The sequence below is a fragment of the Peromyscus maniculatus genome, chromosome 22, assembly GCF_049852395.1.
Source record: "Peromyscus maniculatus bairdii isolate BWxNUB_F1_BW_parent chromosome 22, HU_Pman_BW_mat_3.1, whole genome shotgun sequence".
Lineage (NCBI taxonomy): Eukaryota > Metazoa > Chordata > Mammalia > Rodentia > Cricetidae > Peromyscus > Peromyscus maniculatus.
In genome coordinates this window covers 10,179,921-10,206,329 of record NC_134873.1, presented here as the reverse complement: position 1 = coordinate 10,206,329, position 26,409 = coordinate 10,179,921, and the positions used below count along the sequence as shown (strand labels likewise).

General features: G+C 41.6%; 1 long non-coding RNA gene across 1 annotated transcript; it reads left to right on the top strand.

Moving 5' to 3' along the window:
* Nucleotides 1-26,112, top strand: LOC107399970 (uncharacterized). The gene is made up of 4 exons (XR_013047465.1): nt 1-218; nt 3,172-3,304; nt 4,490-4,674; nt 25,519-26,112. It is a non-coding gene; the product is annotated as an uncharacterized LOC107399970 (long non-coding RNA).
* Nucleotides 26,113-26,409: the final 297 nt, after the last annotated feature.

The window sequence follows — 26,409 nt, the reverse complement described above, 5'->3', positions numbered from 1 at the left end:
CCCGGAAGCGTTTCCGTGTTTGCATCTGTCCCAAAGGCTTCCGCCAGCGGGTTGATGTGCCCATAGAGTTTATAACTGCTTGTAGCTGCAGGAGGCTCCCGCCCCCAGAGTCTCTTCTAGGCGGGTAGATCAGCAGCTCATGAGGCAGGGGCACCTGGTGCTATTGGGGGCCACCTGCCCAATTGGGTACAGCAGCCCATGGGAACCTCGGACCCCGGGTAAGCAGCCATGCTTGCCCTCCCATTAAAGATGTAGTTGCTGGATCTGAAGCATCTGTTCAGTGACTGGCGGCTCTGTCCTTTATAGATGGCCCTGCCAGCTGTCCTGGACGCATTTCCCAATGTGCTTGGTTTGGGAGAGGGGTCCACGCTTTGGCAGGGATGCTTGAACCCACTGTGCTTTTCCTCTCCAGATCTTTTCTGCGCTCTAGGTGGAGGGGGAGGAGAAATTTGGAAAAGGCAGGCACAGGAAGATTCATAGGTTCCCGTCCCAAATGCTCGAATCGTTTTATAAGCTTCTGGCCTCCCGCAAGTAGATGCCGGGCGATGGGAGGGGGAACCTTGGCGCTGCCTCCCCGCATTGCTCCTGCCCACTGATGCTCTGCAGTGACTCGCCTGCTGGACAGCTTGCGCCAGTGGTTTGCTTGTCTTTTGGCCAATGCAAGTCTGCACAGCGAGCTGTCATGGTGGAGCTTTGTCTCCAGGGCCCTTTGTCCTGATTTATTTGCCCCTTAAGCACCTCTACTACACATTGGGTTCTCTTGCCCAGCAGGATGGAAGGGAGCATTTGCTGGATTGACTTATGCCCAGGAGGAGCTGTTAGTTATTTGCGGCACTATAACTAACACGATAGAATCCGCTAATAAGAGTTTTATTAAAGATAAAGGGACAGAGATTGTGCAGGCCTGTGAAAGTGACACGTGTGTGGAGAAGAACTGGGAACATGGCGCTGGCTTTTAAAGGTTGGGCGTGCACAGGTCACGTCACTACTGTACGAATGCGTGTAGATCACATGGCTATGCTCGCTTATGTAGCCTTACAACATCATGGATCCTGGTCGAGTGAGACGCCTTGAAATTACTATCCTCATCTGGAACTGGCTAGGCGGACATGTCCATGTCCGCTGGGCATCCTGCTCACGCAAGATGCCCTGACCCAGAAATGGCTATCCTGACCTGGAACTGGCTAGTCGGACATGTCCAGGTCCGCTGGGCATATGTAAACATGCCCAACCATGGGGGCGTGTTGTGAACCCTTCAGGAGCCGCACATAGAAATGACTGCTGTTTCTTTTAAAGTTTGGTCTTAGTCCAAATGAAGAAGTTCTAGTTGAGGAATTTCCTATTTTTCTGTGTCCAGGAGTTGCTTGGGTTCTAAATCTAGAAACTCTCATTCTGGATTTTTCCAATGTGTTGAGATTCTGAGCTACCAGTCTCACTCTTAGATGCCACTCAGAAAGTTGGACTTCCTTTATGTTTGACACAATCCTTGTGGTTTTTTGTTCTTCTTCTTTTTGTTCTTCTTCTTCTCCTTCTTCTTCTTCTTCTTCTTCTTCTTCTTCTTCTTCTTCTTCTTCTTCTTCTTCTTCTTCTTCTTCTCTCTCTCTCTCTCTCTCTCTCTCTCTCTCTCTCTCTCTCTGGATTTCCTTCCACACTGTAGATTCAAGGTCTTTTCTCATCTCTTGGGGTTTAAGGCATTTTAAACTGTACCTCTGAATAAGGACTTAATTGAAACAGGTCAACTTTTGGGTTTTAAAGTGTTCAGCCATGATGGTCTCTGGTAATACATGGTGCTTTCCTTCTTAGATGCCAGAGGAAGAAGTGTCCTTTCAGAGAGAATTGCTCATTCCTGCCCCGCATCATTAGTACATCCTAGGCAGACAAGGACATTTTTGTGCGAGTTGATCTCTAATGTTTTAGATGTGAATATTCTGTTGTATTCTTAAAACTTTATAGAAGCAGAAGTAGTGTGACATGTAGTAGAGGTGGCTGAGAGGAATAATTTATCAGGTGATCCCAAAATATTACCACAAGTTTGAAAGCCAGGGGACATTTTGAAAAACAAAACAATGTGGTTATATATATATATATATATATATATATATATATATATATATATATATATATACACAAGCCTTGAACAAGTTTCTTTATGAGGGCCTGAGAGACTCTTACAAGTGGGCAAATAGGAATGATTTGAAAATTGACGTCCCTGCTGGGTGGTGGTGACACTTGCCTTTAAAACCGGCCCTCGGGTGGCAGAGCCAGGCAGATCTTTGTGAATTTGAGGCCAGCCTGGTCTACAGAGTGAGTTCCAGGACAGGCTCCAAAGCTACACAGAGAAACCCTGTCTCAAAAAACAAACAAACAAACCAAACAAAAACAAAAAAAACAAACAAGAAAGAAAGAAAGAAAGAAAGAAAGAAAGAAAGAAAGAAAGAAAGAAAGAAAGAAAGAAAGAAAGAAGATCGACATCCCCAACCTCAGTATCATTGCTGAAACTGCTACTAGCATTCTAGACACAGGCATTTGCTTGATCAAGGTTGACCCCTTAGGTGACTTTGGAAGCATTGTAAGTTTGTCACAAAAGTGTTCATGGAGGCCAGCATTTTTGTGGCCTTTTATCCACACTGTTCTCAATTTGTTACTGCTTTTGGCTTCATAATTTCTGAAAGCATGTTTGACTGGTGTATGCAATGGATCTTTAGAGTATGATGTGGAGGTCTGAGGGGAACTTTGACCACCAGGTTCTGTGGACTGAACCGTGATTGCTATACTTGATCAGCAAGATCTTGATTTGCGTGTGCAGAGCCGTGTTGCTGGATCTCTTTGAATGTTTGAAACTCCTTTGGCAGGCTGTTGGATGCATCTCCATGACTGGACACTTGGATGATGGTTTCTATTCTGTCTATCTGGTGGCAGAGAAAATGTTTGTGGTCACCAGGCACAGTAATGGTGAGCAGCATGCCTGGGAGTCTGTTACTGGTAGATCCTACAAGTTGTGCTGACCATGTGAGTTGGCTACCTACATTATGGGGATTGGGGGAATTGTCTGGGTTAAGTAAGTCAGAAGTCTTGAGCATTTTGTTTTAAAGTGGTCTATCTTTGTTGAATATTTTAGCTGTAGTTTTAATTCCCTTTCTCATTATTATATTATGATTCGTCTCTCTATAGGTGAGCCCATCGGACAGAATACTAAAGTGAGCCTTCACCTAAAAGAAGACCTGAGAGAATGCAGAGCAGAGGAGGGTCAAGGAAGCTATGAAGAAACACTCACTGTTCATTAAGTTCTCCCTTCACCCTCTATGTGAGTATGGGCTTGGCAGTGGTTGGGTGGGTTGTTGTGTTGGCTCCTGGCCTCTGGCTTAGCTGGGTGTTGAGTTCTCCTCAACTCATTAAACTTGGTGGTTTATTTAGAGAAGAAACAAGAGAAGGAGATCAGAGAAGATGAGGCAGAGAAAGAGAAAGATGAGGAAGCAGGAGGAAGGTAAGAATCTGGAGTACGAGCATAAGAGTAAAGATGTGGGAGCAGATGAGGATGATGACAGTGGCAATGGTAAGAAAGGGAAAAGCAAAGAGACGAAGAAGAAACACATGCGTGGATCAGGCAGCGTTGACTAAGGCTGAGACCACTTGGACTGGAAAGGCTACTGACATCACAGGGGAGGAATATGGTAAATGCTGCCACCGTCTCCCCAATGATTGGCAAATCCATGTGGCAGTCCAAGTGCATGTTGTGTAAACTAGAAGGTGTACAGAATGTGCTGGAGGTGGTAGAGCACAACTTTCCCACTGTTTCATAGCTGAGAACTGAAAGCCATGGAACCACATGACATGATCCTCTGGGAATGACTGAGAGTGGCCTGTGCCTGGCAGTGGTTTCACCTGCCCCTCTGGGGGACCCCCCCTGCTCTGATGGTGGTGGTCATCATGGCCAGGCTTCTGATTGGAGGGACACTTCTTGCTAAGAGCATTTAGGTTGACTTGGTATTGGGCTGTTTTCTCTGGAGCAGCCCATAGTTTCTACTCTGTCCCTAGGGTTTCAGGAGTATGCCATTATTCCTGTGTCAGTTGTTTGATATTGGGGACTTGAGGCAATTTTGTCCTAAAATGCATTGCTGGGTTCTCTTTCAGCACTTCTCTGTAGGAAATCACTTGGGATTCAGGGCATTGTTCTTCATTCCTTGGCAAGCTCCCCTTGACCTTTCTAAAACCAAGAAGAAGAACATCAGACTGTGTGTCTGTCTTGTGTTCATCATGGGCAGCTGTGTTAAGGTGACACTTGAGTACCTCGATATCTCCTGGGTGTGATGTACGTACCAAAGGCAAAGTCTTTGTTAGCAGACCTTCAGCATACAGCTGAGACCGTCTTTAACCCACACAACTATAGTCCTTGGCTCTTAAGACCTTCACTTACTGTTTATTTTAATCTGGTGACCACACCAGGTCTGATCCAACTTTTTCCTGCATTGTCTGCTCTGCTTCATTGCAGACTTTACCTGTAGCATGGTTGATTTCAAGGACAACTCTGACAACTTGAGAATTGCTCCAGCAGAGCACGATCCTGAACATCATCACCAAAATCATTGTGAAGAAGAGCCTTGTGCTCCCCTCTGAGTTGGCAGAAGACAAAGAGAAGTAAAAGAAGTTCTCTGAAGTGATCCCCAAGAATTTGAGGTAAGATGGGCCAGTGCTTCCTCGCATGACCACTTCGTGTTTAGGGTGTTGTTTTCCAATCACAATTGGACTTGTTCTTTCCCTGCTGTTAATGCTTGAAATTGCTGAAGATTCCCCGGGCTGCATGCACCTGTGCCCCCTCCACCCCCACCCCAGCAGCAGCCAGCAGAAGGGCTGTTCTTCCTGACTCCTCTTTACAGCCCCTCAACGCCCTTGGAGGCCCCCTAGCCACACTGTGAGGTCCGGTAGCAGGCCAGGGTCCTGTGAGGAACCATGGAAGTGACACCTTCCCTATATGCCAGCCTGCTATGCCACACCCATCAGCCCCCACCATCTCAGACACAGCGATGACCATTGCCACTTAGTGGACCAAACTGGTGAGCATCTGAGGGCCCCTAGCACCTTCTAATTAGTTTTTTTAGTCTTGCGTTTGTCCCGAATTTCCTCACTCGGCTCACCCTCGCCATGTTTCCTTTTCTCATTTTTGAAATGAGAATGTATATTTTGTGCCATTTTATGTTGGAAGTATGTGATCTTCTATTTAATTTTGATATTGCTGGTTTTTACACTTCAGAGACTGCAAAAGTCTCAGAAGAGACCAGATTGTGGATGTTTGAGCCAGTGTTGCATGTGGTAGACCACGGAGACTTTTGAAGTTGGACTAAATGCATTTTTGTATTATGATCTGACTACAAGCCTGTTGGGGTACGGGGTAGAATGTGGTAGTTTGAATAAGTATGGCTCCCATAGACACATATATTTGAATGCATAGTCATTAGGTAGTAACACAGCTTAGAAAGATTAGGAGGTGTGGCCTTTCGAAAAAAGCATGTCATTGGGGGTTGGGCTCAAATGTTTCAGAAGCTAAGCCAGGCCCAGTGGCTCTCTCTTTTCTTGCTCCCCAAAGATCTGGACGTAGAACTCTCAACTAAATCTCCTGTACCATATCTACCTGTGTTCTACAGTGTGAAAAGAGACTAAACCTCTGAAACTTTAAACAAATCCCAATTCAGTGCTTTCCTTTATAAGATTTGCTGTGATCATAGTGTCTCTTCACAGCAATAAAACACTGATTAAAACATCACCCCATGTGGGCAGCCAGTAGTGAGCCTGGGGATTGGTTTTCTGCTTCGAATCCTCCCAGGTCAAGGATTCATTGAGAGAGGAGGAGACATGTGTGGAGTCGGCGCACTTTCGCTTGCATCGTCCTTCTCTACCTTTCCTTGGTCTATAGAGGATGGGTCCAGGGCTGTGGGCAGCTGCTGTGTGAGGGTCCAGAGACTGGGGCCACAGCAGGCTTGGATTGAAGCACAGGGAGCAGATTAACTCTGTGCATGTGCTGTTGATGCCTCCCGTGGCCCCTTACTGCTTTGGTAATGCCAGTGGCCCCAGCCCAGGTCTCAGGGCCCAATCGGATCATATTCTTGTGTATGCCACGTGCCTTTCCAGTTTGGGGGTCTAACTAGCAGAAGTAGCATCCCATTCTGAGTGCCCTTACTAACCAGCTATGCTGACATGGGAAGCAGACATGGAGCATGAGAGGTCTGGGGCATCAGACAGTTTTGAGGCTGGATTGAGCAGCTGAATGGTCCCCATTCCTGTGTTCCCACTTGTCCCACCTGGGGACCAAAGAAGTTGAGACCATTCACTGCCTGACTGCTGTCTACCTCGGCTGAGAGTTGTCTTTCTTTGTCACTGTTGCTGCTGTTTAAGCAATGTCTGTCCCAATCAGCAACTGCAACTCTGATACCAAAGTGGTTCTCCTCAAGGGCTGCAGCCTGAGGGGATTCTGTTCCCTCGGGCACTGACTCTTTAGGTCTTTGAAAGGAACTTATCTCAATCTCTGCCCCTCTAAAGAACTCAATGTTCAAAGGTGGATGTAGTGGGTAGCCATTCCAGCTTGGATCTGGAAGTTCCAACCCCCATTGAGATGACACACACCCAGAGCCATATATGACATATACATTACAACCAATTTCAACAAGGGACATTAAAAATATAAAGGAAGCAGTAGTTACGTATGGGATACACTCGACATACGTAAAACAGATGTTAAATTTGTGGTCTACCTCACATAAAATCATTCCAGACGACTGGCATCAGTTAATTTTAGCTGTTTGAGAATATAGCCAGCAGTTACAGTGGAAAAGCTGATTGAGAGAAGAGGCAAAAATTTAGAACAACAAGGTAAAATCAGAGGTTTTGTGATCTCCCAAGATCAAATACTTGGTGAGGGATGTTTCGCTGACAGGAATGTACAAGCCACTTATGATGAGCATACACTATCCCTATGCCATACAGCAGCTCTAAATGCTTGGGGAAAAATTCCAGAACCTGGGAAACCAACTGAGGTATACACAAAGATATTCCAGGGACCACACAAACCCTTCACTGATTTTTTTACAAAGACTGAACAGAGCTATAACAAGAGCTGTGTCAGATAAAGAATTAAGAAAAGTATTAACTGAGTCCTTGGCGTTCAACAATGCTAATACAGAATGCAAAAGAATACTTACACCATTAAAGATCAGATCAGCTCCTTTGGAAGAATGAATTCAGTATACTAATGGTGTTCAGTCTCTTAATTACAGTAATGAGGCTTGGATAGGAGAGACAAATCCCAGAGGTGAAAGAAGGCCCCAAGGTACCAAATGTTTTAAATGTGGTACACCAGGTCATGTAAGTAAAAACCATACATGGGGAACTCCTAGAAGTAATACTCCTTCTAGGAATAGCCTAAACAGGAGACCCCAACCACCTCCTGGATTATGTAGAAGATGTAGCAAAGGCCAACACTGGACCAGTGAGTGCAGATCAAAAATAGATATACAAGGCAACCCTTTACTGGTGGAAAAGGCCTCAGAGGGCCTCTTGCAGGCCCCCAAATCAAACGTAGTACGAACATTCCCAGCCACTGTGGAAGAAATTCCTCTCCAGGACAACTGAATAAACCAATTCCTAATGTAAAAAGCGATACTGCAATGGGTGATAAGAAAGCTTTGATAGATGGATCACAGTTTACAAAGAACACAATAAAACAAATATTTTGGCAGATTTCCATAAATGAATGAAGACCAAAGCTTAGAATTCGAATTAATGTCCTGGTTCTGGAGGGCCTGGTAGACACAGGTGCAGATGTGACTATAATTACACCAAAATCATGGCATCCCAATTGGCCTCTTCAAGAGGTAGATATCCAACTTTTAGGGATTGTCGCCCTATCTCAGATAAAACAGAGTTCGATGTCTGGAATGCATAGGGCCAGAAGGACAGAGAGGAAGGCTAAAGCCATATGTAGCAAATGTAATAGTAAATCTTTTGGGCCGAGATCTGTTACAACAGTGGAATACCCAGATTAAAATTCCTACACTTTCAGAAAAGGAATACAGACCAATGCATGTTTCTAGGAATAATATCATGACATGCTATAAAAATCAGTCACCAACCATTCAGGCTGTTCACAAACAGAGCACGACTGTTGTTGAACTCTCAGAAGTACCAACTGCCTTACCTTTAAAATGGCTAACTAATAAACCTGTCTGGGTTGGACAATGGCCTTTGACAAAAGAGAAGCTACAAGCTTTAGAACAGCTGGTTCAAGAGCAGTTAAATGCTCAACACATTGAAGAATCTACCAGCCCTTGGAATTCTCCTGTATTTGTTATTAAAAAAAAATCTGATAATTGGAGAATGCTGACAGATCTGAGAGCTATTAATAAAGTAATTCAGCCAATGGGCTCTCTACAGACTGGGATGCCCTTGCCCTTTCTGCTACCCAAAAAATGGCCTATAATAGTTATTGACTTAAAAGACTGTTTCTTTACCATACCCTTACAAGAAAATGATAGAGAAAAATTTGCCTTCACATTAACTAATTATAATAATTCTCAAGAGATATCAATGAAAGGTCCTCTCACAGGGAATGTTAAACAGCCCTACTTTGTGCCAATACTTTGTGCAGAAACCATTAATTTTCCACAATCCATAATTTATCACTGTATGGATGATATCCTATTAGCTGATCCAAAGTTAGATACATTAGAAAGCATGTTTGAAGAAGTAAAAAAAAGTTTTGCCTCACTGGGGACTGCAAATTGCTCCTGAAAAAATACAAAGAGGAAATTCTATTAATTTCTTAGGATGTAAGGTAGAGCTACAAAAAATTAGACACAAAAAAGGTAAAACTAAGGAGAGATAGATTCAAGACTCTTAATGATTTTCAAAAGTTATTAGGAAGCATTTCTAACTTACTGGGTATCATGGGAATACCCAAAGATGGACTACAAAATTTGACTAATACTCTAGAAGGGGACAAAGAATTAAATAGCCCAAGAGAATTATCAGCCGAAGCTGAGAAGGAATTGGCTCTAGTAGAAAAGACAATTTGAGAAGCACATGTGGATCGTGTGGATCCAGAACTTAAATACATTCTTGTCATATTCCCCTCCAGACATTCCCCAACAGGTATTTTGATGCAGAGGGAAGATATTATATTGGAATGGATATTCCTACCATGCAAACCAAATAAGAAATTAAAGACTTATATAGAAAAGATCTCTGATTTGATTCAAAAGGGTAAATTAAGACTTCGCCAGTTGACAGGAATGGACCCAGCAGAAATTGTAGTACCATTAACTAATGAGGAAATTTCATCACTATGGAAAGATAATGAATACTGGCAGAGAGCCTGCAGTAACTTTTTGGGAGAGATTAACAACCACTATCCCAAAAGCAAGAGAATAGAATTCATAAAGAAGAAGGAATGGGTCCTTCCTCACATTGTACGACAAAAGCCAATTTCTGGAGTCCTCACATTCTATACTGTTGCAAATAAATCAGGGAAAGCAGGATATAAATCAGGAGACTTAAGTAAAGTGGTGCAAAGTCCATATAGCTCTGTACAAAAGGCAGAACTGTATGCCATTCTTATGGTACTGATGGACTTCACAGAACCCCCTAATATAGTCACTGACTCTCAATATGAAGAGAGAGTTGTTTTACATATTGAAACTGCTGAATTTATTCCTGATAATACAGAATTAACTTCATCATTCATACAATTGCAGGAAATCATCAGAAAAAGGGAACATCCTATATATATAAAACACATATCAGATCCCATACAGGTCTGCCAGGACCTCTAGCATAAGGTAATGGTGAGATTGATCGGTTACTAATAGGTAATGTGCTAGAAGCCTCAGAATTTCATAAGAAACACCATGTAAATAGCAAAGGTTTGAAGAAGGATTTCTCCATCACTTAGCAACAAGCTAGGGATATTTTGAAAAAATATCCTACTTGTTCCATCTATAACCAAACTCCATTACCTGCAGGTAGCAATCCAAAAGGTATGCAAAGAAATGAAATTTGGCAGATGGATGTGTTTCATTTTGCAGAATTTGGAAGATTAAAGTATGTACATCATACCATTGACACCTATTCAGGATTTCAATGGGCAACTCCTGTGAGTTCTGAAAAGGCTGATTCTGTGATTACACACCTATTAGAAGTTATGGCCATCAGAGACATACAGGCCCGGTGGTGGCGGCCAGCAGAGAAAGACAGGCCTGGAGGAGGCCGGCAGAGACAGGCAGGCTCAGTGGTGGCCGGCAGAGAAAGACAGGCCCAGCGGTGGCGGCCAACAGAGACACACAGGCCGGGCGGCACCCAGCAGAGACATACAGGCCCAACAGTGGTCCGCAGAGGTAGATAGGTGTGGCGGTGGAGGCAGGCAGAGGTAGGTAGGCCCAGCAGTTGCCAGCAGAGACAGACAGGCCCAGCGGTGGCCCGCAGAGGTAGACAGGCACAGAGGTATCTATAGGCAGAGACAGACAGACCGGGCGGCGGCCTGCAGAGGTAGATAGGCACAGTGGTGGTGACAGGCAGAGGCAGGTAGTCCTGGCAGTGGCAGCGGGCAAAGACATACAGTGGTGGCTGAGACAGACAGGCCCAGTGGCGGCCGGCATAGACAGACCTCTCGAAATTGAGGTGTGAGACCTCTCGAAATTGAGAAGCTTTTGCAGGGCAAAAGACACAGTCAATAAGACAAAAAGACAGCCAACAGAATGGGAAAAGATCTTCACCAACCCCACATCTGACAGAGGATTGATCTCCACAGTATATAAAGAACTCAAGAAACTACATATCAAAATACTGAACAGTCCAATTAAAAAATGGGCTAAAGAGCTAAACAGAGAATTCACAAAACAAGAATCACAAATGGCTGAAAGACATTTAAAGAAATGCTCAACATCCTTAATGATCAGAGAAATGCAAATCACAACAACTCTGAGATACCACCTTACACCTGTCAGAATGGCTATGATCAAAAACACCAATGACAGTCAATGTTGGAGAGGATGTGGAGCAAAAGGAACACTCCTCCACTGTTGGTGGGAATGTAAGCTTGTACAACCACTGTGGAAATCAGTATGGCAGTTTCTCAGAAAATTAGGGATCGAACTACCTCAAGACCCAGCAATCCCACTCTTGGGCATATACCCAAGGAATGCTGATTCATACCATAAAGATACATGCTCAGCTATGTTCATAGCAGCACTATTTGTAATAGCCAGAAACTGGAAACAACCTAAATGCCTGTCAATGGAAGAATGGATGAAAAAAATGTGGTACATATACACAATGGAGTACTGCTCAGCAGAGAAAAACAATGAAAGCATGAAATTTGCAGGCAAATGGATGGAACTAGAAAAAATCATCCTGAGTGAGGTAACCCAAACCCAGAAAGACAGTCACGGTATGTACTCACTCATAAGTGGATTCTAGATATAAAATAAAGAACAATCAGACTACAACCCACAGAACCATGGAGGCTATATGTATATATGTATATATATACATGGAGGTCCCTAGGATGACTGTGGCTTATAATAAATTTTGGTTTTACTCAATTACTGAGCAAGCCTCAATGAAACATCTCACTATTAAGATAAGAATACATACTCTATCAAGATGATAATAGAAAAATAAATAAACTAGTTAATTTTAAACAATATAAAATAAATAAAAATAGAAAAATTTGAAATATTATACAAACAAACATTTTACTAAAGTTAAAAAAAGGGAGAACTAGGGACTCATCATTCCTCTCCACATTCTATTCTTTCCCTTGTCTTAAATATTTTAATTTTTTTTATCAGTGGATTCTGCTGGAGTTTATCAGTGGATTCTGCTGGAGTTTATCAGTGGATTCTGCTGGAGGATCTGATGCAGATAAGCACTGGAGGGCTCCTGTTTCAAGTCACCCTCTGGAGCAATGGAAGGATCTTTCTACTAGGACATGGAGGAGACCCTATCTAGTGTTTGTGTGGCCCCGGAGTTTAGTTTATGTCTTTCCTCAGGACAATGAGGTTCCTCTTTGGATTCCTGAGCACTGAACGTGCCCTGTGACTGCTGCTGAAGCCCAACATGACAGAGACCTAATGGGTCATCATGAAAAAAATCTACCCTTCTGATGCCAATGGAGATTGAGAGCCCAATATGACCAGCTTTGGCAAGCATTAATGCAAGTCTAGGAACTGTAGCCATGAGATTGGATTCTCCAGAAGAGCTGCCAGCCAAATTCATCCTGGGATCAAGAAAAACAGGCCTTGGCAGTTCATGTTCCTGGAGTTGTATCAATGCCAGTGGATGTCCACACAATCCAGAAGAGAATTTGACATTGCTGCTGCCGCTGTTGCTATTATAACAATGGTGCATATCGCTGCTACTATTTCTGGGATTACCATTTCATAATTGCTTACTACAGCTAGCACAGTAGAGACCCTGGCAACAAAAGCAGCTACTACAGTTAGTTAATCTTTCATTTTATTGGGAATGATAATTTAATTCAGTAGTTATATACATCTCGATTGGCTTTGTAAATTATAAATTTATAAACTCAAGTTCCAGTTGCTTTTGGGATACTGTCTTACAAGGACTCCAACGTACAGTATGGCTTGATAAGGAGGGAATGGCTCAGTTGCCTTTAGCCTACTGGCTATGGGTGAGATAGGACCTTTGTTGGTCTTTTCTGTATCACACACAGATTGCAAGCCTAGTGCCACTTTGAGATCTTTGGCAGCAATTAACCATGAAGCTCACACACGATTGAGCCGGTATGATAATGAGTATTCAGAGACAGGTAATGCCTGGGGGGCACTCACCAACCTAACACAGAGCACTTGTGTGGCCTGGGCAGGCATCTCCATGACGAGTAAGGTGACCTCCTGACGTCCCACGCAACCCAAGTTAGAAGCTCATTTTTTAATAAAAGGGGGACCTGCAGGTCCCTGGCCCCTGTTTTGGGTAACTGTTGCCTTGCTTGCAGACCTTGACCTTGATATCCTCCCAATGCTAATTCCCTGCCAGGTTCCACCCTCCTGAATGCCTAAGGGAAGTTCCTTGTCTGTGTATCCTGAATAATGGGCGTTAACAGCTTAGATGCAAGATTGTAAAACATCAGTAGCGAACTTCTGCCCTCTGGGGTCCTCCCATTGTGCTCTAAGCCTGTACTTAAGACCTTCTACCCACTTCAAGAAATGACATTTGACATTTAAAATTAAACATTATATTTGAATGAATACTGCAAATGTAATCTATGAATTCCACAAATGTGATTAATATCATGAGTGTAACTTAAAAAATTAATTAATTAATTAATTAAAATAAAAAACAATAATAAAAAAAGAAGTTATGGCCATCATGGGAATACCTGTACAAATTAAGAAAGACAATGCTCTAGCATATGTCTCCAATAAAATGAGCCAATTCTTTGCATATTACAATATAAAGCATGTTACAGGTATACCACACAATCCCACAGGCCAAGCTATTATAGAAAGATCTAATCGAACTTTAAAGGATATGCTAAATAAACAGCAACAGGTAACAATGACTCCTAGAAATAGACTGCATAGTGCTTTATTAACCTTGAATTTTCTCAATGCTGATGAGAAAGGAACAACAGCTGTGGAAAGACATTGGACAACAGACAAAACTCCTGAGCTAAACCAACCGGTTTATTTCAAGGATGTGCTGACCTCAGAATGGAAACCTGGATATGTTCTACATTGGGGAAGGTGTTTTACCTTTGTTTCTGCAGGAGAAGAAAAGCTATGGATACCAACAAAATTAATAAAACTTTGATTCGTACAGGAAAAACCCCTTGATGAAGAGAAGTAAAAGATCATCCACCAATGTGACATCTCTACAAGTTGTAAGAAAAATTTAACAATCAAAGGGTGGGGTATGGTTCTGTTTTTGTCTTTCCAGGATAATGGAAATACCCATCTTCCAAAAATCATAAGGCCTTCCAAAAATCATAATAAGACAATCTTATTACCCATTACTCTAAAACTTGCTGCAGAACCCACAGTTAATCTGAGATTTAACTATCTGAGCTTTCTCACAGTACCCAATAGAGATAACATCATCCCCTAAACGGAAGGAAGCAATTTTAAGAAAACGACGCCCCTTCTCCCTTATTTTTCATAATTATCAGGGTTATGGATGATGGTTATAGGGTTGGAGGTGGAAGAAAATATTAGACTTGGTATTCTAAAAAAAAGGGGGGGGGTATAAGATATGATGGTAGATCATTGTATATACTTGTAAACAAATTTAGTAAAATAGCAACCTTAGATAATTTGCACTGTAATTTGTACTGTTATGGATTCTTATATGTTGATACAAATGTAAACTATTTTTATATTCCTGTTTAAGATAATTTGTATATTGATACAAATACAGAACTATATTTGTTATAATATACACATATTTCTACTCTTATTTGAAATATTTTTATATTGATACAAATGTAAATTTGTATCTGTCATATTTTATGTATGTTCTACTTCTGTTTAGGATATTTGTTATATTGATATATATTTAAGATTATTGTCATATTGCATATCGCACTATACATTCATACGTCTGTTATAAATATCTTGTGTATTGTCACAATTTTGAAGTCATCATTCTTCACCATACATTTGCTTATAGACTGTTTACCTTGTTTACGTGAAGCCTTAGTCCTTAGGTTATTTCAGTAGATAAGACTTATAGATTTATAGTCACCTATGCCTGTCATCTCTATAGTTATGTTAGTTAGGTTATCCAGATTTACAGATACATAGGTCAGATGGACAGGTAATCTTCAAACACTTCATAGACCTAGAGAATATGGCATTTAAATAACTTAGAATTCTGTTGACATGAGACACAATTGCTCCTGGCTGCATCAATTTGATCCCAAGAGAATGTTGGGCTTCTAAGACATTTCCATTTGGAAGTTTGTCTTTTTGGCACAAAATGGCCTACTGGGCAAAGAACTGCCCTTGCCTTGACGGCTGACAGTACAAATGCAATGCTGTCCTTTCTGGACAAGAGGGACACAAGGAAAGCGACCACTGTACTCAGCCAAGACAGGGTAAGATGGTCTTTCAGAATTCCTGCTTCTGAAAATGGTCTGTCAGATACTCTAGGGCTGTAGCCAATTTGAATGCACCAACAATGCTGAAAAACATTAGGTGACTTTCCAGGCTGCCAGGTGTCTTGGTCTACTCTTGCAAAATTCCTGAAAGTTGCTTGCATCCATCTACCATTTCTCAGGTACCATTATGTTCCTTCTCAGGTCTTTGATGGGATTGAAGACTAGCAGTTATAGTTACAACTTAGTATATATATAATATCTTAGAACATATTAAGTATTAGATTCAGGTGTTTTAGGATAGGACACCTTTTGGAATGATCTTTATAACATGCCATTTACCTATGCTCTATACTTCTCTGGATTTTAGTACGTGTTTCTTGCTTGATATTGTTTGCATTGGTTGTAGTTCCATCTTATCTAGGTCATTATCCCTCATTATTCCCGGACAATATTTGATAACCATCCCTTTGTATATAGTCTTGTATTAGTTTAGAACCTTCTTAATTAGACAAAAATGGGGAGATGTAGTGGGTAGCCATTCCATCTTGGATCCGGAAATTCCAACCCCCATTGAGACTCTGGCAACTGTCACGCCTTCAAGGCGAGGCCAGGGGAGGCGCTTGGAGACCCGAGATCTGGATGGGCGAGCACTCTCTCTGTGCCGGGACCCTGAACGGTGGAGGTGGACCGAGCACAGCTCCAGAGAACACCGCTGGACTGTGATACACCTTCTCCAGACCCTGTGACCTACCTTTCCCTTTTTGTAAGTTACCCACTAAATAAATCTTCCTTTTAATAAGTGTAGTGGCCTTAATAATTTCACCAATAGGTGGAGGTGGAATTCTACAGATCTGAGAGTCTGAATAGCAAGGAGCTCACCTACTCTCCTTGACTGCATCTCCCAAAAAGCCAGGAGTCCTTCTACCAGACCCCACTTAAAAGCCCCTCTCCACCTGACTCCTCCCTACTGCTTCCTGTCAGATAGTTGCTGACTCAGCCTCTTGACCACAGGCTAATTTTATTTAATCAAACCAAAGTAACACATCTTTGTGTCATTAAACAAATGTTCTAGAGCTTAAACACAAGTAACCCACCTTAAAATAACATTCTATGACCGTGTGTCTCTAGGTACAGATCTTGTCTCATTCCTACATTTATTGTTGGACTCATTCAGTCACTCAGTCTTCCCCTTCCATTTTATTTCCTTCAGTAATTTATTGCATTTATTCATCCCTTCTTTTTGTTCTGTGTATTCATTCATCCAATTGTTTAAAACGTTTATTTATTGGGTTTCTGACAAGGGGGCATAGTAATACAGGTTATTTTGGAGATTCCTGTAGAGTACTGAGAGGTGTTTTCAAGTGAATGCCATGTTTATGAGACTTGTCCCTGTCTCTAGAGAAGATATAAAGGGCAAGCAGACAGTGGTGACTTGGGAGTCAGGTTCACTATAGTAGGGAATGGAAGGGACATGGGCAACAGTTCAGCCCCACTCCTGCCAATTCTGCAACTGGACTCCTGACTTCTTCCTAAGCTTGGGCATAGAATGTTATATGATTTCCAATGATATCTGTGAGCCACACCAAGGATCCAGTAGCACCAGCCCCAGTAGCCTAGGGCAGGCCCTGATCCTTCCTCCTAGGAGGCCCCATCCTGGCTGGGTCTAGCTGTGAGCCTCTAGTGTCTTACTCTCTTGGTCCTAGAATCTTCTTCCTAAGTTCTAGTTCTAATTGATTTTGTGGCTGTTTTGTGCTTGAAGTTGGCCTCTGGCAGAGGTCATAGAGCTCTAGCCATGACCCTACCATATGTAGATCCCCCCATATCCATGCCTACCATAGTTACAGCCAACATAACAAGAGCCATTTGCAACCTTCCATGTTTACAGAAATACCCATAGCCTTGGTCTGATTGCTCTTAGTTTCTATTTTTAGTTTTGTTTTTTTGTTTTGAGAGAGTCTCCCTTTGTAGCTCTGGCCAAAATGAAGACATCTAAAGACATATACCCTGATACACTTTTTAAGGCAAATGTGGAAAATAATTACATCATAAGCTCAGAATTTACCATTTTTGTTTAATTTCCTCTTCATATATATATATATATATATATATATATATATATATATATATATATATATATATATATATATACTATTTTTATGATATGGAGGTTAAATCTCAGGGATTGTAGATTACAGCCAAGCACTCTATCACTAAGCTTCACCCTCAATCCGCTTCTTATTTTTCATTTGAGACAAAGTCTAACTAAGTTGTCCAGGCTGGTCTTGAACTTACTCTGTAGCCTAGGCAGGCCTTGAACTTCTGTATTAGCCTCCCCAGTAGCTGGGATTACAAGGAGAATCTTACAGTCCTGGCTATAAAGATATTTTTGGTAGAAACATATTTACTAGGCACAGCTGGTTCTGGTAGCACAGGCCCTTAATCCTAGCTACTAGAAATCCAAGGGAGGAGGGAAACCAGAACAGGAGCCACACTGTTGGTAAGTCTCCATATCTTATAAGAACATGTTTCTGTTTCCCAAACCTAATGTACCCAGCAAAATCACACTGAACTTGTGATCTCATGATGTATGACTGCTCTTTGCCTTGCAAAATGTTTTCAAGATACCTTCATCTATACCCCATATTGTATGACTTCCTTCCACATTATTATAATTTTATTCCTATCTTTCGTTGTGTGTTTTCTAACAGCCAATTATCTTGCCCCTGTAAACACACTTACAACTGTTTTCCATTACCATAATCTTCCCCAATAAAAGAGACCCCCAAAAGTCAGAAGGGGTCTGCTTTCTCAAATCCCAACTTAGGTTAAGATTGGGTGAGGTGGCCAGTCCCGATGTTCCTCTAAAATAAAGCTTGCTTTAATGGAGTTGATATTTCTCCTCATATATTCAGGTTTAACATTGGAAGATTGAAATTTTAAGGTCTGCCTGGGCAACTAATTTCAGTATTTTCCCAGGGGCGTGCCTTGAGAAAATCCCTCCCAGAGTCCTGGGGAAGAACACTATGACCAGTGTGGGGTTATCTGAGCAAAAAGAATCTATGTACACCATGCTCATTCATCCATTTACTTTATTTCTCTAAGACAAATTTCTATCTCTACAGCTTCAACTCTGTCCTCATATTCAGCTCCTTTGTGTATCTACTTTTCCTGTCCTCTCATAGTCCTAAGCTCCTATGCTTTTGATCTCATCTTCTTCCTCTGTTCCTTCATCCTCCATCTTTCCTTCCTTGCTCCTTACTAATTGGCCTGAGCTACTCTGCCTTACCATCTACCGAAACTCTGCTTTGTTCTCTCACCATACCTCTCTGCCCCTACCAAGAATTCTACTCCAGTTTTTACTGCACCTGGTTAGGCAAAAAGCCCTATTGTCCTGAGTCAATATCTCTGCAATGCTACTAGGCCTGAAGATAAGGGATTGTCTGAGCTTCTTTTGCACAAGGAACAAAGCTATGTATGCATTTACAGTCTGCCTGTCTCCTAGGCACTTTAGGGGTGTTACCTAGTAGATCAGTAGTAGGTCTGAGGAGCTTTTTTTGCTTGCCATATCATAGTAGTATATGAGCACCCAAGAATTTCATAGCAGAAGACAGCTGATATATATTAAAAGCTGGATAACTCCAAATATTCCTTGATAAATGGTTTCTCTCTAGAAAAATTCCTTGATCTTTCTAGGTATTGCTTTAATATATGCAGAAGAATCTCTATAATATATTCTTGTGGCTTGCTGCAAATTTAAGTAAGACTCTGTCTCTTTGTTCAAAATAAAACAATAAAAAGTGAGTTGAGGATATATAGAGCTTAGTGGTCAAACAAATGCCTAACATGCATGAAGCCATAGGTTCAAATCCTAGCACTGGTAAAATAAGAATGACATAAATAAACAGAGGATTTATCTAAAGAGATTCTAGTTCCATGTGTTTTCAGACATCTATTTTGAGGTCTGGGCTGTGTAGCTCATTTAGTGGAGTATCTGCCTGGTATTCTGGAAGTCCTGGGCTTGATCCTCCATGAACTAGAATGGTGGTGCACACCTGTAGCCTCAGCCTTAGGAGTCAGAGGCAGAATGATAGGAGCTTCAAGGTCATCCTTGGCTACATAGTGGGTACAAGGCAGCCTAAGCTACATGTCTGTCAATATTCTTCCCATCTTTTTATATTATGGATCTTTTCACTCTTTTCTGTTTTGTAAAAATTCTTATATCTACCATGTAGTTTTCCAAACAAAGGCTTGTTACCTTTTGATTAAACCCATTCCCAAATATTTATTCTAATTGATGACTTTGGAAATGGGGTAATTTTCTTAATTTATTTTTCATAGAATCTTTCATCAGTGCTTGAGAACAAATTATGTGTGTTGCTTTCAATCCTATAACTTAACTGGAATTTATTAGTCCTGCCAGACTTTTAGTATAGATTTTACAGGTTTTTTTTTTGGGGGGGGGGGGGGTTGGATATCATGTTATCTGTCAATATAAAACCACTTACTTTCTGACTCTTTAATTTTTTTAAAAATTTTTCCAGTTTCATGCATGTATAGAATGTGTTGTGTTCATATTCACCCACTTATCCTCTCCTGTCCCCTCCCACTCCCTTCTTCACAACTAGACTCCCACCGCCTACTTGCATGTCTTTTTTTAAAAAATGTAGGTCTTTTTTAATCTAGGTAGCACCACAGCTGTGTTCATAATTGCAATTGACAGGTCATATCCAGATGACAGAGCTCCACAGCTCCCTTCACTACTCACTACCCTCTAGCTCTTACAATCTTTCTACATTATTTGGGCTTCAGAAAAGAAGATATAGCTATCCTAATTAGGGCTGAAAACTCATCATTCACTTATTCTGAGCAAGTATACTATTTATGAATCCCTCATTAACTGTTGCCCTGTGTAAAACAAAGTTCTGACCCAGGATTAGAGTAACATTAATCATTGGGTATAAATATATACATTTAGAAGGCAGTGGGGCTGTATGTCAATTTAATTATTTAATGAAACATCACTAGTAAATTCTTCCCTTACCTGTGACATCAGTGCCTGTGATATTCTCAGCCACAAGCTTGAGATCAGATCACAGCACCAGGCATGTACCTGCATATAACCAGCCCCATATTGGTTACAGTCATGTCACTATTTTATCAATGGGCACACCTTGACTGAGACTGCTAGAGGAGAATTCAGGGTCCACAGATAGAAAAGGCATTGATAAATGTTCTCCACAGCAGCTTGTTTAGCACCTCTGGCAATATAAATATTGTCCAACAGAGATGAAACTTTCAGCTCAATTGCAGCTTGATTTATGCCCTGTGTTCAAAGTTATTGTGTCTTCACCTTAGAGTCTAGAAGTCTCCTATTTCATTTTCTTGTCTAATTGATTTCATTAGGACTTCTAGTACTGTTATAAATTATTATGGCAGAGCTATGCATGTTTGCCTTATTCTTGGCCTCACAGGAAAAGCTTTGAAGTTTTCATTATTGGGTATGATGATAACAATAGGTTTATCACACATGATATTTATTGTCTATATAACTTCCTTCTATAACTAAATGGTTAAGTGTTTACATTTTGAAAGACTGATAAATTTTAGCCAAATGTGAGTAAAGAGATGGCTAGTCAAAGGATATACAATGTAACCTACAGGGATTGTGATAGGTATGAGTGAAGTCTTTAATTTGATTGTCATTACTGTTCCTCCTAATCCTCTCTCTATATGAAATCACAACATTTACCTTGTACTTATAATATTGTCACATGTGCCAAGCCCCAACCCTGGAACCTTCATGACACTGTGAACATACAGCAAGCATCAGGGAATTCTTATTCAGAATCCCCGGTGCAATGCACTGCTTCGGATGTAGTTACAATAACAAACCCATTTCACTAACCATTCTCAGAATAACTTGCCTCTTATCATTTTTACAACAAATAGTAAGACTTGGGATTCCTGCTGCCATGGTTACCTGGCAGCTCTTCTGAAACACCACTGAATTCAGTGCCTGACCACACTTTTTTTTTTTTTTTTTTTTTTTTTTGGTTTTTCAAGACAGGGTTTCTCTGTGTAGCTTTGCGCCTTTCCTGGAACTCGCTTTGGAGACCAGGCTGGCCTCAAACTCACAGAGATCTGCCTGCCTCTGCCTCCCGAGTGCTGGGATTAAAGGCGTGCACCACCACCGCCCGGCATCCCAGGAGTATTATCAGGGCAATAGTTACTTTTAGGGATGTGAGTTAGGAATTACTTCCAAGTGAATGAATGGCTATATCACAGAAGAAAATTCACATCCATGCTCCCTCTAATGATGGAACTTTGGCTTGTGTTGGTGACCTAATTTTTCCACTAAAATGCATTGTGTACACAAAATGGTAGTCCAGTTCCATGTGCTACAGCAGGAAAACTTTTCATTTGGGGAAAAAGAATGAAAAATTAAAGAAGTTCAGGAGGCTTCAACACTATAGGCTTTTTGTGCTACAAATAACAATTTCATCACTTAAAATAGTTTACATTAAGGTAGGTAAGTATTGTAACTGCTGTAATTTTGGGGTCCCATGCTGGTAAGTTTTTTTCTGCTTCTTGCAGGCTCTGTTTTAGTGTGTGTCTTGACTGGCAGTGATAGGAGCATGACCTTGATTGTTTTGCATTGTGTACACAATGCCTCTGCAGGTAGCCAGTTATGGCACCATTGAAACTCAGTGATCCATCTGCCTCCAGTGTTGAGTAAACACTCAGCTTGCTCATAAATTTCATCTGATGCTTTCAGTTCACTTCTTTAGAGGTGAAGATTCCTCAATGGTTCTTCTGGATACAAAATAATTTTTCTCTTCCCCAATTTTTATTTTTTATTTTTGTTTTTTGAGATGGGGTTTCTCTGTATAGCCCTGGCTGTTGGAGAATTCCCTCTGTAGACAAGATTTTCCTCTGCCTCACAAGTGCTGGGATTAAATGTGTGCACCACCACTGCCACCCCAGTTGAATGGACAACCTTTTAACTTTTACCAAGCCATATATTTGGCTGTGTCATTGTTTACCTTGCATATTTTATGATTTTACTTGAATGTGTCCAATGAAACCTTTTGATGTGTGAAACACTTCTTAATTTACAACAGTGTATTAAAATGAACATTGAGAAAAAACACTTCTTTTTGTAACAAAAATACACTTTTTCTTACAAAAAAGACCTCAGAAGTACTATTTTACTTTGACATCAAAGCTCTATTCCTCTTTAGCAGAAGGAGTCAGGCCTCCAGGGTAAATTTGAAGCTCTGGATGGCTGCAGTTTACTTTGAGGTCAGTAAAGAAATATGCTTCTAGCATGGGACTTTCTTTGGCTTCTGTTCTGATTGAGACTCAGAAAGGAAATAAGCAATTCGACTCTGAGTCTCAGGACTGAGACCTGTCCCTGCCCTGACACTTGTTCTTATCTTCCTACTCTTGTTTGAGAATAGCCCTTGCCCCTTGTCTACCCAGTTGTGAAGATAATGTTAAGCACCTCCTCAGAAAAGCCTGGAGACAACTCCTTTATTCCCCATAGTCCTCTGCCAAGGCATTTCAACTAGCCCCTTAGAGCAGGGAGTATCAGTTCATACTCCAGCATGGGAAACAAGAGGTTTCTATATCCAAACAGAAACCTGTAAGGTTAACCTCCACCTCAGGTTCCTCAGCTGAGCAAGCAAAACTAGGATGTCTCAGCCAGATCCTAGGTTTGTGCTCAAGTAAATCCAAAACAGAGAGCCCTTTTCCAGGGATGTGTTTGAATGAGAAGCCAGCAATCCAGCAAACTCTAGGAAACTGACTTCACTTAGACCCAGCCTGCCAGAGGAGGGTACAGGGTCGTGCTAATTTTTATAGACACCTTTCCTGGGTAGGTAGAAACATTCCCTACCTGGACTGTAACTGCACAAGCTGTAGCTTAAAAAACTCAGAGAACTGGTCCTCCATCCTTCTCCAGCAGTGGGTTCCAACAGTGGCCTGTTTCATATCCCAAATCTCTCAATTTATATAAAACGTTTTAAGGGATAGATTGGGAAGTACATTGTGCATATAGACCTCAATTCTGAGCAAGAAACAAGAATGAAGAGAATGTTAACATAAACTAACAAAACTCATTAGAGTCTGTGGGATGGTCTGTATGTCAAATGTGTGCTCTAGTTGGTCAATAATTAAAACATTGATTGGCCAGTGGCGAGGAAGGAAGTATAGGTGGGACAAGGAGAGAAGAGAATTCTGGGAAGTGGAAGACAGAGGAGAGAGTCACTGCCAGCCACTGCCATGACAAGCAGCATGTGAAGATGCCGGTAAGCCAAGAATCACGTGGCAAAGTATAGATTTATAAAAATGGATTAATTTAAGATATAAGAACAGTTAGCAAGAAGCCTGCCATGGCCATACAGTTTGTAAGCAATATAAGTCTCTGTGTTTACTTGGTTGGGTCTGAGTGGCTGTGGGACTGCTGAGTGACAGAGATTTGTCCTGACTGTGGGCCAGGCAGGAAACCTCTAGCTACAAATGGCACCCAATGTGTTGGCAAGAGTTTCCACCTAAAACCTGAGAAAAAGATTCTAAAATGGAGCTAAAAACAGTCCTAGTTGTTTTTCTCAAGTTAGTGGCAGCCTGCATGCTTGAGCTACTATGGTGGGTTCCTGGAATGTGCGCTTGACCTGCAGTATGGCGGGAATGAGGCTTCTGCAAGTGGCACATTAAGCTGCATGGTAGATTTAGCCTTTGCTAGTACAAAACAAAAAGAGGTTTCTGGGCTACACGCTGCTTTGATAGAAGCATAGACCCACTATTTCTGAGAGTTGATGGTTCCCAGAGCTGGCGGAAAACGTACCACCGCCATGTTGGGAAGCTCAAGTGGCCAGAGCCAGCAACCACAGGGCCATTTCAGTCTTAGAATGTTGCAGTTCAAAGCAATAGGTTCAAGGTAATATAAAAAATAAGCCATGTAAAAATGGCTACCACACAGAGAATCTGGATTATGTTCTCTTTGATATTCGTAACTGAAGAAATACATTTGATTGCAAAAGGTGTTGAGTTATGCCAAAATGTGTATTTTAAAGGTACCTTGACTTTAAAATTTGGATGTAAGGATATGTTGCTTTGGAAAGGAGGCTCTGCTTTTGTTTCCACAGAAAGCCAGAGGCTATGGATTTGTTCCAGATTAAGATAGATCATGTTTGACCAGCCAAGACCCCCTGAATGGTCTCCGGCAACACCATGGCCCAGATGATCCATCATCCAGATGGGATTTAAGGCAACTGGCTCAGACGTTACACCCTTATGGACTACTCCATAATCCAAAATTTTCTTTGTGTCCCCATAAGATACAGTGCCCCCCTCCAGAAGAAAGTAGTAAGAGAAGCTATGCCCAAATTCCCAAATATACCAAGCTGGCATTGGAGATGTGTAAAAGTTAAAACCTTCCTTTAAAAAAGGGGGGGGGGAGTGCTGTGGGATGATCTGTATGTCAAATGTGTGCTCTGATTGGTCAATAAATAAAACATTGATTGGTCAGTGGCCAGGAAGGAAGTATAGGCAGGACAAGGAGAGAGGAGAATTCTGGGAAGTGGAAGACAGAGGAGAGAGTCACTGCCAGCCACTGCCATGACAAGCAGCATGTGAAGATGCCGGTAAGCCAGGAGTCATGTGGCAAGATATAGATTTATAAAAATGGATTAATTTAATATATAAGAACAGTTAGCAAAAAGCCTGCCATGGCCATACAGTTTGTAAGCAATATAAGTCTCTGTGTTTACTTGGTTAGGTTTGAGCGGCTGTGGGACTGCTGAGTGACAGAAATTTGTCCTGATTGTGGGCCAGGCAGGAAATCTCTAGCTACAAGCTGTAGCTTAAAAAACTCAGAGAACTGGTCTTCCATCCTTCTCCAGCAGTGGGTTCCAACAGTGACCCAAGTTTCATATCCCAAATCTTTTAATTTATAGAAAATTTTTTTTGTTTGTTTTTTCAAGACAGGGTTTCTCTGTGTAGCTTTGCACCTTTCCTGAAACTCACTTGGTAGCCCAGGCTGGCCTTGAACTCACAGAGATCCGCCTGGCTCTGCCTCCTGAGTGCTGGGATTAAAGGTGTGCACCACCACTGCCCGGCTTTAGAAAAAGTTTTAAGGGATAGATTGGGAAGTTCATTGTGCATATAGACCTCAGTCCTGAGCAAGAAACAAGAATGAAGAGGATGTTAACATAAACTAACAAAACTCATTAGAGTCTGGCAAAGAGCAGGTCGATCTCCTTCCCTTTGCTTCACATGGGGTCCACTGCACCCCATATGGCAGGAATTTTTCCCATATGAGATTGGGTTTGGAAGATCTTCCACACTGTTTTTCTGGCTCAGAGACCAGCAGCTTGCAGAACTCTCTAACCATTCCTTTCTCATCACTACAGGCTCTCCAGTCTTCCCTAAAGGTTATTCATCATACAATACAAAAGAGTCAGCTTACCAGCAAGTCCACAGGTCCACTACCAGTTTCCTTTTGTTCAAGACTGGTGAATTATCTGGGTCAGGCAAGTAGCCAAAGCGATTCTGGAAGCAACTTGAAATGGAAAGGACCCTACATGGTGATTCTCTCTACTCCTATGGTTGTGATAATACCTGGCATTACACCATAGATCCACCACACACTGGTCAAGAATGTGAAAGCCATAGATGCTGCCATCAAATGGACTGTCTTCCAGACTATGGACCCATTTTTGTTAAGTTTCATTGGTGCCAAGTCCTTCCATTCCCTGTCTCTCTACCACCTATGAGTCTTAAGTTTTGTCATAGTCTAACTCCCTCTACCTTCAGGTCTGAACCAGGGGGTTTAGGAAGACAAATACAGGAAATGTATTAGCTAATGTGACTACAGACCACCAAGTCATATTTATCTTTACCTTTTCTCACTGATGCCCACTTCAAGTGTCTGGTTGTATATGAAAAAGAGAAGCTGTGGGAGTTTATATTTTGAAATTGAAACAAAGAATTTATAATTCTATGCATGTCCTTCAACTGGTCTCTCTTGTTGCCAAGAAAAGGGATTTTCCATTGCACAAAACTGTGTAATGAAGAGGCTTCCAGGATACACACAATTAAATGTATAAAGAGAAAAATTTAACCCAATAGCCATGAAATTAAAGATCTGTGAAAAGGTTTTGCACCCTCATAAGCCTCTCTGCTGATGCAGCAATACAAATCAGAGCATATCAAACCACATTAGAATAAGCCCCAGTTTAATGGTTTAAGTGTTCCCAGATGATTCTCCAGCCCCCTCCGAGAAGAGACAGGGCCCGAAAAAC